The sequence below is a fragment of the Eumetopias jubatus genome, unplaced genomic scaffold, assembly GCF_037043125.1.
Source record: "Eumetopias jubatus isolate StellerSeaLion01/CBP00866 unplaced genomic scaffold, mEumJub1_p1.0 scaffold_3, whole genome shotgun sequence".
Taxonomy (NCBI): Eukaryota; Metazoa; Chordata; class Mammalia; order Carnivora; family Otariidae; genus Eumetopias; species Eumetopias jubatus.
In genome coordinates, this window is record NW_028274809.1 from 33,570,766 (window position 1) to 33,584,544 (window position 13,779).

At 37.3% G+C, this 13,779-nt stretch overlaps 1 protein-coding gene and 1 pseudogene across 1 annotated transcript in view; one reads left to right on the forward strand and one right to left on the reverse strand.

Moving 5' to 3' along the window:
* The window catches only part of BMPR2 (bone morphogenetic protein receptor type 2), a 198,159-nt gene that overhangs the window by 6,978 nt on the left and 177,402 nt on the right, over positions 1-13,779 (reverse strand). The window lies entirely within an intron of this gene.
* Positions 109-1,534, forward strand: LOC114203208 (heterogeneous nuclear ribonucleoprotein A3-like; annotated as a pseudogene).

Genomic DNA, 13,779 nt, shown 5'->3' on the forward strand with positions numbered 1-13,779 from the left:
TGGGGCTCGATCCCACAAACCTGAGATCATGACCTGAGCTGAAATCAAGAGTCAGATGTTTAGGTCCCATATTGAACTCGAGTTGGAAGAGGTGAGTCCGGTCTCAAAATGGAGGGCCATAATACAAAGGACCCAGAGCAGCTGAGAAAACTGTTTATTGGTGGTTTGAGCTTTGAAACTACAGATGATAGTTTAAGAGAACATTTTGAAAAATGGGGTACACTTACAGATTGTGTGGTGATGAGAGACCCCCAAACAAAACGTTCCAGGGGTTTTGGTTTTGTGACTTCCTCTTGTGTTGAAGAGGTGGATGCAGCAATGTGTGCCTGACCACACAGGGTTGATGGGCGTGTAGTGGAACCAAAGAGAGCTGTTTCTAGAGAGGATTCTGTAAAGCCTGGTGCCCATCTAACAGTGAAGAAAATTTTTGTTGGTGGTATTAAAGAAGATACAGAAGAATATAATTTGAGAGACTACTTTGAAAAGTACGGCAAGATTGAAACCATAGAAGTTATGGAAGACAGGCAGAGTGGAGAAAAGAGATTTGCTTTTGTAACTTTTTTTTTTTTAAAGATTTTATTTATTTATTCGACAGAGAGCGACACAGAGAGAGAGGGAACACAAGCAGGGGGAGTGGGAGAGGGAGAGGCAGGCTTCCCGCCAAGCAGGGAGCCCGATGCGGGGCTCGATCCCAGGACCCTGGGATCATGACCTGAGCCGAAGGCAGACGCTTAACGACTGAGCCACCCAGGTGCCCCTGCTTTTGTAACTTTTGATGATCATGATACAGTTTATGAAATTGTTGTTCAGAAATACCACACTATTAATGGGCATAATTGTGAAGTGAAAAAAACCCTTTTTAAATAAGAAATGCAGTCTGCTGCATCACAAAGAGGTCATGGAGGTGGATCTGGCAACTTCATGGGTCATGGAAGAAACTTTGGAGGTGGTGGTACCTTTGGCCGTGGTGGAAACTTCGGTGGAAGAGGAGGCTATGGTGGTGGAGGTGGTGGCAGCAGAGGTAGTTATGAAGGAGGTGACGGTGGATATAATGGATTTGGGGATGATGGTGGCAACTATGGTGGTGGTCCTGGTTATAGTAGTAGAGGAGGTTATGGTGGTGGTGGACCAGGATATGGAAACCAAAGAGGCGGATATATGGAGGTAGTGGTGGAAGATATGATGGTTACAATGAAGGAGGAAATTTTGGAGGTGGTAACTATGGTGGTGGTGGGAACTATAATGATTTTGGAAATTATAGTGGACAACAGCAATCAAATTATCAACCCGTGAAGGGGGGCAGTTTTGGTGGAAGAAGCTTGGGCAGTTCCCCTATGGTGGTGGTTATGGATCTGGTGGTGGAAGTGGTGGATATGGTAGCAGAAGGTTCTAAAAAAATTTCAGAAGAAAAGGGCTACAGTTCTTAGCAGGAGAGAGAGCGAGGAGTGGTCAGGAAAGCTGCAGGTTACTTTGAGACAGTCGTCCCAAATGCATTAGAGGAACTGTAAAAATCTGCCACAGAAGGAACGATGATCCATAGACAGAGAAGTTACTGCAGCTTAAACAGGAAACCCTTCTTGTGCAGGACTGTCATAGCCACAGTTTGCAAAAAGTGCAGCTATTGATTAATGCAATGTAGTGTCAGTTAGATGTACATTCCTGAGGTCTTTTCTCTGTTGTAGCTTTGTCTTTGTCTTTTCATTACATCAGGTATATTGCCCTATAAATTGTGGTAGTGGTACGAGGAATAAAAAATTAAGGAATTTTTAACTTTTCAAAAAAAAAAAAAAAAGAGTCAGATGTTTAGCCAACTGAGTCACCCAGGGCCCCAGCCAGCTAAGTTTTAGAAACTCAATTTAACTGATGTTTCTTCATGGTTAGGTTCAAGGTTTGAAACTTTGGCAGAAAAATCACAGAAGAGATGCTGTGTCCTTTTTTCTTTCATTTTTTTAAAGATTTTATTTATATTTGTCAGAGAGAGAGAGCACAAGCAGGGAAACAGCAGGCAGAGGGAGAAGCAGGCTCCCTGCTGAGCCAGGAGCATGATACGGAACTCGATCCCAGGACCCTAGGATCATGACACGAGCCAAAGACAGACACTTAACCAACTGAGCCACCCAGGCCCCTAGAGATGTTGTGTTCTTCTCATTGTATCTTATCATGCGGTTCACAATTTTGATCTGTCTCATTACTAGTGAAGTCAACCTTGATCACATGTCTGAGTTGGTGCCTGCCAGGTTTCTCTATTGTAAAGTTCCATTTTTCCCTTTTATATTCAATTAATTTTTTTTAAGACTTTAATCAGTGTTTTTGGGGTGGAGGGAATACTTAAAATCTCTGTAAACATATTATTCTCTATTCACCTTTTCACCCACTGGTTTTAACATGGCTTGATGTTTCTTGGCTGAATTTCTGCGATGCTTGCTCGTAACAAGACATTTAAAAAACGATAGTAAATGCATAATAGAAATATGGACAAAGAGCACATAAACAAGAAGTGCAAATTCCTGATAAAATATGCAAAGATGATTAATCTTAATATGTTGAGGCAGTATAGTATAGCAGTTAAGAATATTAGTTCCAGTTTTATAGCAAGAGTGACAGTTAAGAACCTGGCCTCGGGTCGCCTGGGTAGCTCAGTCATTAAGCGTCTGCCTTCGACTCAGGTCCTGATCCCACGGTCCTGGGATCAAGCCCCACATTGGGCTCCCTGCTCTATGGGAGGCCTGCTTTTCCCTCTCCCACTCCCCCTGCTTGTGTTCCCTCTCTCGATGTGTCTCTCTCTGTCAAATAAATAAATAAAATCTTAAAAAAAAAAAAAGAACCTGGCCTCAAATCTTGGCTCTACTACTTACTAGCTGCAAATTAAAACAAGATCCATTCCTACCTATCACATTAAGAAAGATGACAATATTTTTATAATACAAAGTGTTGGTGATGGGAAAGCAGGCACTTACATACTGTTGTCGGGAGTGTCCTCAATTTGGAGGTAATCTATCAATAACAAATCATAAATGTATTTGCGTTTTGAGTCAGCAATACTACTTCCAGGAATTTATTCCTCAAATACACTTATACGTTTGTAGAAAAATGTGTGTATAAGATATTCATTGCAGTATCATTTATAATAGCAAAAGCTGGGAACTACCCACATGCCCTCTAATAGGGATCTGGCTAAGAACTTGCAATATAATGGATACTATGAAGAATGAAAAGAATTAGGAAGATGTATATGTTCCTAATTGCTAAGTAAAAATTGTAAGGTAAGTGGATGTAGTAATTCCCATCTATATATTAGAACAGGATATAAAAATATATAGTCATGTAATCCATAGAAATTTCTGAAGTCTACAGAAGGAACGTAAGAGTGGTTGTTTCTCTGGAGGGCCTTTTAGATGTCTGGGCATGGCATATTTTTTCTATTACTAAAAATAATTTATTGTTTGAACTCTTTGAATTTTGACATGTATTTAATGAATTTTTTGAATAGGTAATATATGTATGTGTCAATAAATTCAAAAGGTCAAAAAGAGAATACAATCTCCCTTCCATTCCTATCCACCAACCATCCATTTTCCCAGTCTAAAGGCAACCAATGTTACCAATTTCTTGGGTATTCTTTCAGAGAAACTTTATTACTTTTTAATTCAGACATATACCCATCATATACCACACACACAGATTTATAGTTTCATTCATGCTTTTTTTTTTATGATTTTATTTGTTTATTTGACAGAGAGAGACACAGCGAGAGAGGGAACACAAGCAGGGGGAGTGGAGGAGGGAGAAGCAGGCTTCCTGCTGAGCAGGGAGCCCGATGCACGGCTCGATCCCAGGACCCTGGGACCATGACCTGAGCCGAAGGCAGACGCTTAATGACTGAGCCACCCAGGTGCCCCAGTTTCATTCATGTTCTTAATTACTAAACATGAAGTGCAACACAATGAAGTGTATACACTGAAATCTTCCTAAAGCAAAGATTTGCAAGTCTTTCCACACAAAACTGAAAGAGACCCTTCCTTTCCAAAACAGAGCACTATCTATTACAGAGTCCCATTCACCAACTGCCCAGAGGAGCTCAGAAACACCAAATCCAAGCAGCTAAAGATGGTATATTGGCTGTTTTCTGTATCTGGAGGAGAGAGAGACACTGAATGAGGCTGGATTTGTTACTTTTCATTATATAGCTGGAAAATAATTTGTCAAAACACTTTTTCAAAAAGAGACCCTATCTCCACCCTATTCCCACCCCTGCCAAAATAAGACATTCACCAAGGCACTGTCCTGGATGATTAATAAAATCTGGTAAACAGAAACCCTAGTCCCTACCTCTAAGAAGTTTCTATTTTTAAAACAGCATCATTGTTGATGCATAATAGTTAACAACTGTTGAGTTCTTACCATGTACTAGACTAGTGTTCTAACTCATTTAATTCTTATTTGAAGTACTATTGTCATCCCTACTTTTATATGCAGGAAAAGAGGCCCAGAGGAGAAATTAGGGCACATAGCTAATAAGTGGCAAAGCTAAGATCAAAGCCCAGGCAGCACAGCTCCACAGTTTATACATTATCCTATGATGATTCCTCTAAACTATGCTGATAGAACACAGCCAGTTCCTAGTGGATTAAATGGGTTCTATTAAAAAGCTGTAATTTGACTGATTGGTTGTTTTTTTTGAGAAAAATCTATTATAAGTTCCAAAGTTAAAATAATGGTTACTAAATCATTTACACAAGATTTAGAAGTAAATTAATATGAAATAGGGAAAAGGAAAAATTAGAAAAATAGCTGAGAGTTTAAAGAGGTTGACTATACATGGGATTCTGAGGGTCCGAAAAATAATGATTTGGTCATAGAAAGTTGATCTAGAAGTAAAGCAATGCTGAATATCCCAGAATAAGTAAAAAAGTAGATAAGAGAAGATTAAGGAAATAAACTGTATAGAAAGAAGAAAATTAAGTGACCAATGGGGCGTTAAAGTCTTTAAACAAAATTAAGAAAGGATTTGACAATTTTGATGAAATGGACAAATTCCTTCAAAGACATAACTGTCAAAGCTCACTTAAGAAAAAACAGATGACTTGAATAGTTCCTGTATCTATAAATTTGTAGTTTAAAACTTTCCCACAAAGAAAAATCGAGGCCCAGATAGCTTCACTACTGAATTCTACCAAACATTCAAGAAGGAGATAACGCCAATTCTACCCAGAAAATCAAAGAGGGAAGGATATTTCCCAACTCACTGTATGAGGACATTAGTGAAGATGGCAGAGGAAGGAGACCAGGGGACGTTCTTCCACAGAAGTACCAAAAATCCTGGTAAAAATACTGTCAATCAATCTTACTGAAGCTCTGGAAGTTAGTCAAATGTTTAGAGCAACTAAGTAGAATATGAAGACCTCAGTCTGTGTTCCCTATGTATGTACCTGGTCCAGAGGGAGGAAAATATTGTTCCCAAGGAATTATGTTGTTTGTTTTGACATGTCTATGAATTCCCTGAAGAACCAAAGAAAGGGGCCTGGCTTTATTCTGCCTAACTCAGAACTCTCTCAGAAAACAGAAGTAGATAAGACTAAGTGGAGAACATTCCTTGAAATCACTGAAAGCCAAATGAACAAGTGTTACAGCCTGGGGCAAAATACAAAAATTGAACCACACAACAAAAACTGAAAGTGAGGGAGGAAAAGCTGGGGTGTGAAACACTTTAGGGAATGAGGGTTTTGAAAAACTCCTGCATATACCGGGAAACCTAGAAAAGCCATGCACATGTCCAGGGCAGGATGCATGCCCAGAGCAGACCATAAGCTTTCATAACTGGCTGGTCTTTAGGCTCAGCGCTAGCAGAAAGTGAAGGCTAATAGAGAATCTTAAAGGGTCTGGATAAATGTTAAAGGAGGGCCCCAACACAAAGCCAAACTGTAAAGGCCTAGAGAGTATGCTCTTATCTTTTCCTTTTTTCTTTTGTTTTCTTTTTGCCCATCAGGATATTCAAAATCTCCAGTCTTAAAAAATTACAAAGCATGCAAAAAATGCAAGAATGTATGCCCCATTCACAGGAAAAAAGAAATTAAAGAAACTGTCCCTCAGGAAATAAGGACACCGGAGTTACTAGAAAAAAGAGTTGAAATATGCTCAAAAGATGAAGGAAACCATGGACAAAGAATTAAAGGAACTAGGAAAGCAACTTCTCATCAACTGGAGAATAGCAATAAAGAGATAAAAATTATAAAAAGGAGCCAGAAAGACATTTTGGAGCTTAAAAGTACAAAAACTGAAATGAAAAATTCATTACAGTGATTCACAGCAGATATGAACAGGGAGAAGAATTAGTGAACCTGAAGATTAAAAAAATTATGTAGTCTGAGGAACAGAAACAAAAAAAATGAAGAAGGATAAATAGAGCCTAAAAGACTTGTGAGACGTCATCAATCATACCAAAATATACAGAATGGGAACCCCAGAAGGAGATGAAAGAAAAAGGGGCAGAAAGAATATTTGAAGAAATAATGGTTTGAAACTTTCTAAATTTAATAATAGAAAGAATCTACACATCCAAGAAACTCAATAAACTCTAAGTAGGATATACTCAAAAGGTTCTATCCCGAAACATACCATAATCAAAATATAAAAATCCAAAGATGAAGAGAGAATCTTGACAGCAGCAAGAGAGATGTGACTTGAAATGTACAAGGGATCCTAAATAAAAGTTAATAGCCAGGGATGATGCCTGGGTGGCTCAGTCGGTTAAGCAGCTGCCTTTGGCTCAGGTCACGATCTCAGGGTCCTGGGATCGAGTCCCACATCGGGCTCCCTGCTCAGTGGGGAGCCTGCTTCTCCATCTCCCTCTGCTTGTGCTCTCTCTGTCAAATAAATAAAATCTTAAGAAAAAAAAGTTAATAGCCAATTTCTCATCAGAAACCATGGAAGCCAGAGGCAGGGGTATGATATATTTAAAGTGCTGAAAGAAAACAGGTTTTAACCAAGAATTCTATTATCAAACAAAATTATCCTTCAATAATGAAGGAGAAATTAAGACATTCCTAGATAAACAACAGCTGGAGGGGGGGGTTGTTGCTAGCAGATCTGCCCTATGAGAAATGCCAAAGGAGATCATTCAGGCTCAAGTGAAAGGGCACTAGACAATAACTTGAAGCCATATGAAGAAATGAAGAACACTGGTAAAATAAACTACACATAGGTAAATATAAAAGCCAGTACTAGGGTATTTTTGGTTGTGACCCTTCTTTTTTTTCAATACAATTTAAGAGAAAAATACATAAAACAATAATTATAAATCTATATTAACATGATTCAACATTACTAAGATGTCAATTATTTTCTAATTGGTTTACAGATTTAATTCAATTCTAATAAAAATCCCAACAGGCTCAATGTAGAAATTGAAAAGCTGATTATAAAATTCATATAGAAATGTAAAGAACCTAGAATAGCCAAAACACTGTGAAAAGAACAAAGGTGGAGGACTAATGTTACCTGATTTCAAGACATAGTATAATGCTAAAGTAATCAAGATTGTGGTATTGGCATTGAGATAGACATATAGGTCAATGAAACAGAATAAAAAGTCCAGATACAGAGCCACATACATATGGACAATTTTTGATAAAGATAAAAAAGCAATTAATTAAATGGAGAAAAAGTAGTCTCTAAAAATAAATTATGCTGGAACAATTAGATATCCATATGCAGAAAAATGAATATTGATCCATACTTCACACATATGCAAAAAATCTAAAAAATAAGACACACAACAACCTCAAAATGGGTCACAGACCTATACAATTTCTAGAAAAAAACACAGAAGATAATTTTTGTGACCTTAGGTTACACAAGGATTTCTAAAATATGAAATCAAAAATATATCCATGAAAGAAAAAATTGATAAATTGGACTTCAGTAAAATTAAAACTCTCTGCCCTTATAAACACACACTTAAGAGAATGACACAAGCCACAGTCTGGGAAGAAATATTTTTGAATCATGTATCTGATAAGGGACTTGTATTCAGAATATATAAAGAACTTCAAAACAGTAAGAAAATTCAATTTAAAGTAGTTAAAAGACTTGAATAGACATGTCATCAAAGAATAAACAAGGATGGCAAATAAGCAAATGAAAAGATGTTAAATATTATTAGTCATCAGGGAAATGTAAATTAAAATCATAATGAGATACTACTGCACACCTCTTAGAATATCTAAAATTAAAAGAATGGCCATACTGAGTGTTGGCAAGGATGTAGAGGAACTGGAACTCTCATGTACTGCTGGTGAGAATGTAAAATGGTACAGCCACTTTGGAAAACTGTTTGGTACTTTCTCAAAAAGTTATGCAGACATGTACTACATCATTCACCCATTCTACTCTTAGGTATTTACTCAAGAGAATGAAAGCATATGTCCATACAAAGACTTGCACATGAATGTTCATAAGAGCTTTATTTCTGGTAACCAAAAACTGGAAACAATCCAAATATCCATCACCAAGTGAATGGGTAAACAAATTGTAGCATATTCACTCAAAGGAATGCTACTCAGCAATAAAAAGGAATAAACTGGGGCGCCTGGATGGCTCAGTCGTTAAGCATCTGCTTTCGGCTCAGGTCATGATCCCAGGGTCCTGGGATCCAGCCCCACATTGGGCTCCCTGCTCCGCAGAAGTCTGCTTCTCCCTCTCCCACTCCCCCTGCTTGTGCTCCCTCTCTCGCCTTCTCTCTCTCTAATACATAAATAAAATCTTAAAAAAAAAAGGAATAAACTATTGACATACAAATCAACATGAATGAATCTGAAAATTATTAAACTATCTGAAAGAAGCCAGATTAAAACAGTACATACTGTATGATTCCATTTATATAAAATTCTAGAAAAGGTATACAAATCACTAGTGACAGAAAGCAGATCAGTAGTTGCCTGGGATTCATGGAGAATACAAAGAGGCAGGAAGGAGAAACTACAAAAAGACACAAGAGAAATCGGGGGTAACTGAAATTTTCATAATTACGATTGTGGTGATGGTTTTATGGGTATATACATATGCCAAAACTTAACAAATTGTGTATCATAATATGTGCAATTTAATCCATATCAATTATATCTCTTTTAAATGTTAAAATTTTTTGAGGGGAGAAAATAAGATTAGAGAAAAATATAAATATTCAGGCAAAATCAGATGAGTGCTTCAACAAGGGACTCTAACTGCAAATATATAATGATACCCAACATTTGGGTAAATAAGATAAAGGGGATATCATTATTTACACTGATGAAGAAAGAGAAGCAGAAGAAATAAAACGGGAAAAAAGACAAGAAATTCAAAAGATCTTTCCTCTGTAATGACAGGAAAATGGAAGTGGGGACTCATGGATGGGTCATGAAATGAGCTTAGTGGGTTGGGAACCAACATTTAAAACAAACAACTACACCAGTCTCTCCAAAGTGAAATACTCTAGACTAGAAGAGCAAAAAAGAAAACACAGACTACGTAGTAAGGTTAAGTATTATTCTAAAGACACTATATCATGATGTGAACTTGCATTTCCTAATGTAGGCTGTATGAGAAAAGAAGTATGGAAAATGTTGAATTCTAGACCACAATAAGTTTGCTGATTTGTCAAGAAGAGAAATATAAAGAATGAAATAAATGTGAAAAGAAGAATGGATAGCTTTTGGAAAATATAGTACATTTTAGAAGACTGGATTTAATGGGTGGAGAAAGAAGAGACTAGAGGAGGAAAAAAAAAACAACTCAGAAAGTTTCAAACTTTTACATGACAATGTATTAAGATAAAACTGTTGAGCAAGAGAGGTTATACAGAACTAAGACTAAGGATTAAAGATAAATCAGACAAATGATTTCAAGAGGGGAAAGAGAACAAGCCAGTATTCAAGACCGATGAAGAAATGGAAGATAAGAATTTGGAAAAGGGGGACACCTGGGTGGCTCAGTTGGTTAAGTGTCTGCCTTCAGCTCAGGTCATGAGTCCTGGGATCAACCCAACATCGGGCTCCTTGCTCAGCTGGGAGCTTGTTTCTCCCTCTGCCTGCTGCTCCCCCTGCTTGTGCTCTCTCTCTCTGATAACAAATAAAATCTTTAAAAAAAATAATTTGGAAAATAATGAAAAATATGAAGAATGGTGGTGTAGTTGAACAAATTATACCTGAAAGTTTTACATGTGAGACAAAAAGCTATTATATTTTATTTTAAAATTTATTTATTCGAGAGTAAGAGAGAGGGGGGTGGGACTACGTGGGCGGGCAGAGGGACAGGGAGAGAGACCTCTAAGCAGACTCCATGCTGAGCATGGACCCCAATGCAGGGCTCGATCTCATGACCCTGAGATCACAACCTGAGCTGAAACCAAGAGTTGGACACCTAACTGACTGCACCACCCAGGCACCCTGGAAAAAAACTATTTTAATAATAAACTTTGTCTATTTTTTTTGTTATTCCAATTTAAACTGTGTGTATGTGTATGTAATTGTTACAACAGTTCATTTTTACTATAAATTCTGAAAGTATGGGGGAAAAAAGAAAAAGTTATTCATGAATCCAATATTCAGAAATAACTATGGTTAACATTTTCATGTATTTTCCTCAGACTATTGTCTATTCTTTCATTTTTATCAGGAAACTATTCTTCCCCCTTTTATTGACTGATCTATGTTTTTTGAGCCCCTGGCAATCTTTTTTAAAGATTTTATTTATTTATTTGACAGAGAGCACAAGCAGGGGGAACAGCAGGCAGAAGGAGAGGGAGAAGCAGGCTCCCCGTGATGTGGGGCTCAATCCCAGGACCCTGGGATCATGACCTCAGCTGAAGGCAGATGCTTAACTGACTGAGCCACCTAGGTGCCCTCCCTAGCAGTTTTTAAAAACTAGTCTTTACACTCATTTATATTTGGAAGATCTTTGAGTTTTGTTATAATAAAAATGTTAATTTCAATGCAATTATGAAGCAAAAATATTTTCTTTTAGACATAGGTGTATTTCTCTCTTTTTATATACTATGCATTTCCTATATACCTCTCTACTATTGGACTGTCTTTACAGAGTTGTTTTTTTTTAAGATTTTATTTATTTATTTGACAGAGAGAGACACAACGAGAGAGGGAACACAAGCAGGGGGAGTGGGTGAGGGGGAAGCAGCCTCCTGGCAGAGCAAGAAGCCCGATGCAGGGCTCGATCCCAGGACCCTGGGATCATGACCTGAGCCGAAGGCAGATGCTTAACGACTGAGCCACCCAGGTGCCCCTACAGAGAAGCAGTTCTATTGACTGCAGCACATTAGATTTATTTATCTTTTTTTTTAAGATTTTATTTATTTATTTGACACAGAGAGAGAGAGAGACACAGCAAGAGAGGGAACACAAGCAGGGGGAGTGGAAGAGGGAGAAGCAGGCCTCCCACGGAGCAGGGAGCCTGATGTGGGGCTCGATCCCAGGACCCTGGGATCATGACCTGAGCCGAAGGCAGATGCTCAACAGCTGAGCCACCCAGGCGCCCCAGCACATCAGATTTAAATGGATTCACTGGAAGTAAACCAAGTATCACTTATCCCCTACTTAGCAACCTACTCTAAATTGGAAGCAAAAAGTTTTCAGGTAAATATGCATATGATGCATATCTTGTAATGGTAGGGTTGCCAAGAGAGATTTCAAAATAATGAGTCAAATTTCTCTGGTGAGAAAACAATTTAAGGAAGATAAGTATTTTAAATCTAGATAAAATTTCATGACGAGATTTTTCTTTGAGAGATGCTCTGTGAGGCTAGAATATCTAATGAATCCTGGTGCAGTATTCAGCCTCTCACCTTCTGCCAAGGACTTCTTAAAGATCTGTCCCAGTTCCCATAGCAGGGACTGCAGTTTGGAGGCAATTTTGGGCATATGCTTTTGGCAATAGGTCTTCAATGCCTTGAAGAAGATTTCAATCTCATTTGAAGCAGAAGCCTTCCTTGACCAATGGACAAGATGATAAAGATGACCAATGGAGAAAATATTCAGTCTAAATCTGTACGGAAACACGTAACATCTCTCTAGCCTCTCTCTGACATGCCACCACCCCATATAAGTCAGGATCAAGAATGAAAATATTCTAATCCTATGAAGACAACCTAAAAGTAAAATGTGAAAATATATAATAAAGTGATTTAAATTGCTTAGTGAATTTTTTTCATTTTTGTTAACTATAATCAAGAAAATTATTTGTATAAAGTGTCAAAAATTCTGATTTACACCTTTAGAAATAATTGAATTCCTATCACATTTTTAAAACAAGAACAGATTGCTATGGAAGAAGCAAACATTAAGAATTTCTAGAAATTATAAATATGACTGTCAAAAATAATATTTTAATGAATGGATAACTAACAGTGGTAAAGGTGAAAAATGAATGAGTGATTTGAAAGCTAAAGCAGAGTAATTCTTGAACAATGTACAACAAAAAAATGGAAAATGCCAGAAAAAAAACTGACACCTGGAATGTCAGGTGGACCAATATTTATCTAATGGGAATTACAGAAGGAAGAAATAGAGGAGAAAAAATAATTTTTTAAATAATATAGAAAAACTCCTCTGAATTGAAGAAATCTCTGAGTTTTCAAACTGAAAACCTGTCTAGTGCAAAGCAAAATGTGTGAAAAGTTCCACGCCTCCATATATCCAGGTAAGCTGTGATAATTCCAACAATAAAGGCTTAAAAGCTCATAGAGACAAGAAAACAAGGGGGTAAAACAAAAAGACAAAAAGTAATGGAACGAGACTGGTTGGCTCTGGAATTCTTGACATGTCTGAATGCTTGAGGACAGTGGAGTAGCAATTTCAAAGGAACCACTTTGAGGAAAATGTGATTTTGATCTTGAAACCATTACTTAGCCAAATCATTACTCAAATGTGAGGGCAAGATATAAACATTTTTGAAGGTGCAAGGATTCATAATCTCATGTACATACTAACATACAACTCTTAAAGAGGAACTTCATAAAAGAAATTATTATTTACAAGAAAAAGAGTGAGATTTTTTAAAAAATGTTGCTTCTTAATAGAATCTATAAAGAAGAAAGAAAGAACAAAGTGACAAATTAGAGACAAATCAGAGAATCCAGTGGATGGTGACTTTTGAAACATTCTTCCTCAAGCAGCAGAAGCTTACAATAACTAATATAGGATTTTTACTTCCTTCTCTATGAGTCCAAGCACAATACTATATTGTGCAGTGGATGTTTACACAATCATAATTCTACAATTTCTGACTTTTTTAAAAAAGATTTTTTAAAAATTTATTTATTTGACAGAGAGCAAGCACAAGCAGGGGGAGCAGCAGAGGCAGAGGGAGAAGCAGGCTCCCCACTGAGCAGGGATCCCAATGGGGGACTCGATCCCAGGACTCCAGGATCACGATCTGAGCCAAAGGCAGATGCTCTAACGACTGGCCACCAAGGCGCCCAATTTCTGACGTTTTTATTTTAAATTTTAGATCTGTGGACAAAACATAAATTATGTAATAATAGCTATAATGCTACAAACCTAGGAGAGAGTAAATGAGAGATAACAAGAAATAAGGATATAGTATTTACAGTTATAACAGTAACCTTCAGAAGAAAAAATTAGGAACAAAAACCAAAACCTGAGAACATTGTTAATAAGAGTTTCTTTTGAAGAGTGGTGGTAGGGTTATGGAGTTTTTTCCTTTTCCTTTTTTATGACCTTCTACTTAATTTGATTTGATTTACCATGTATAGACATAACTTTGTAA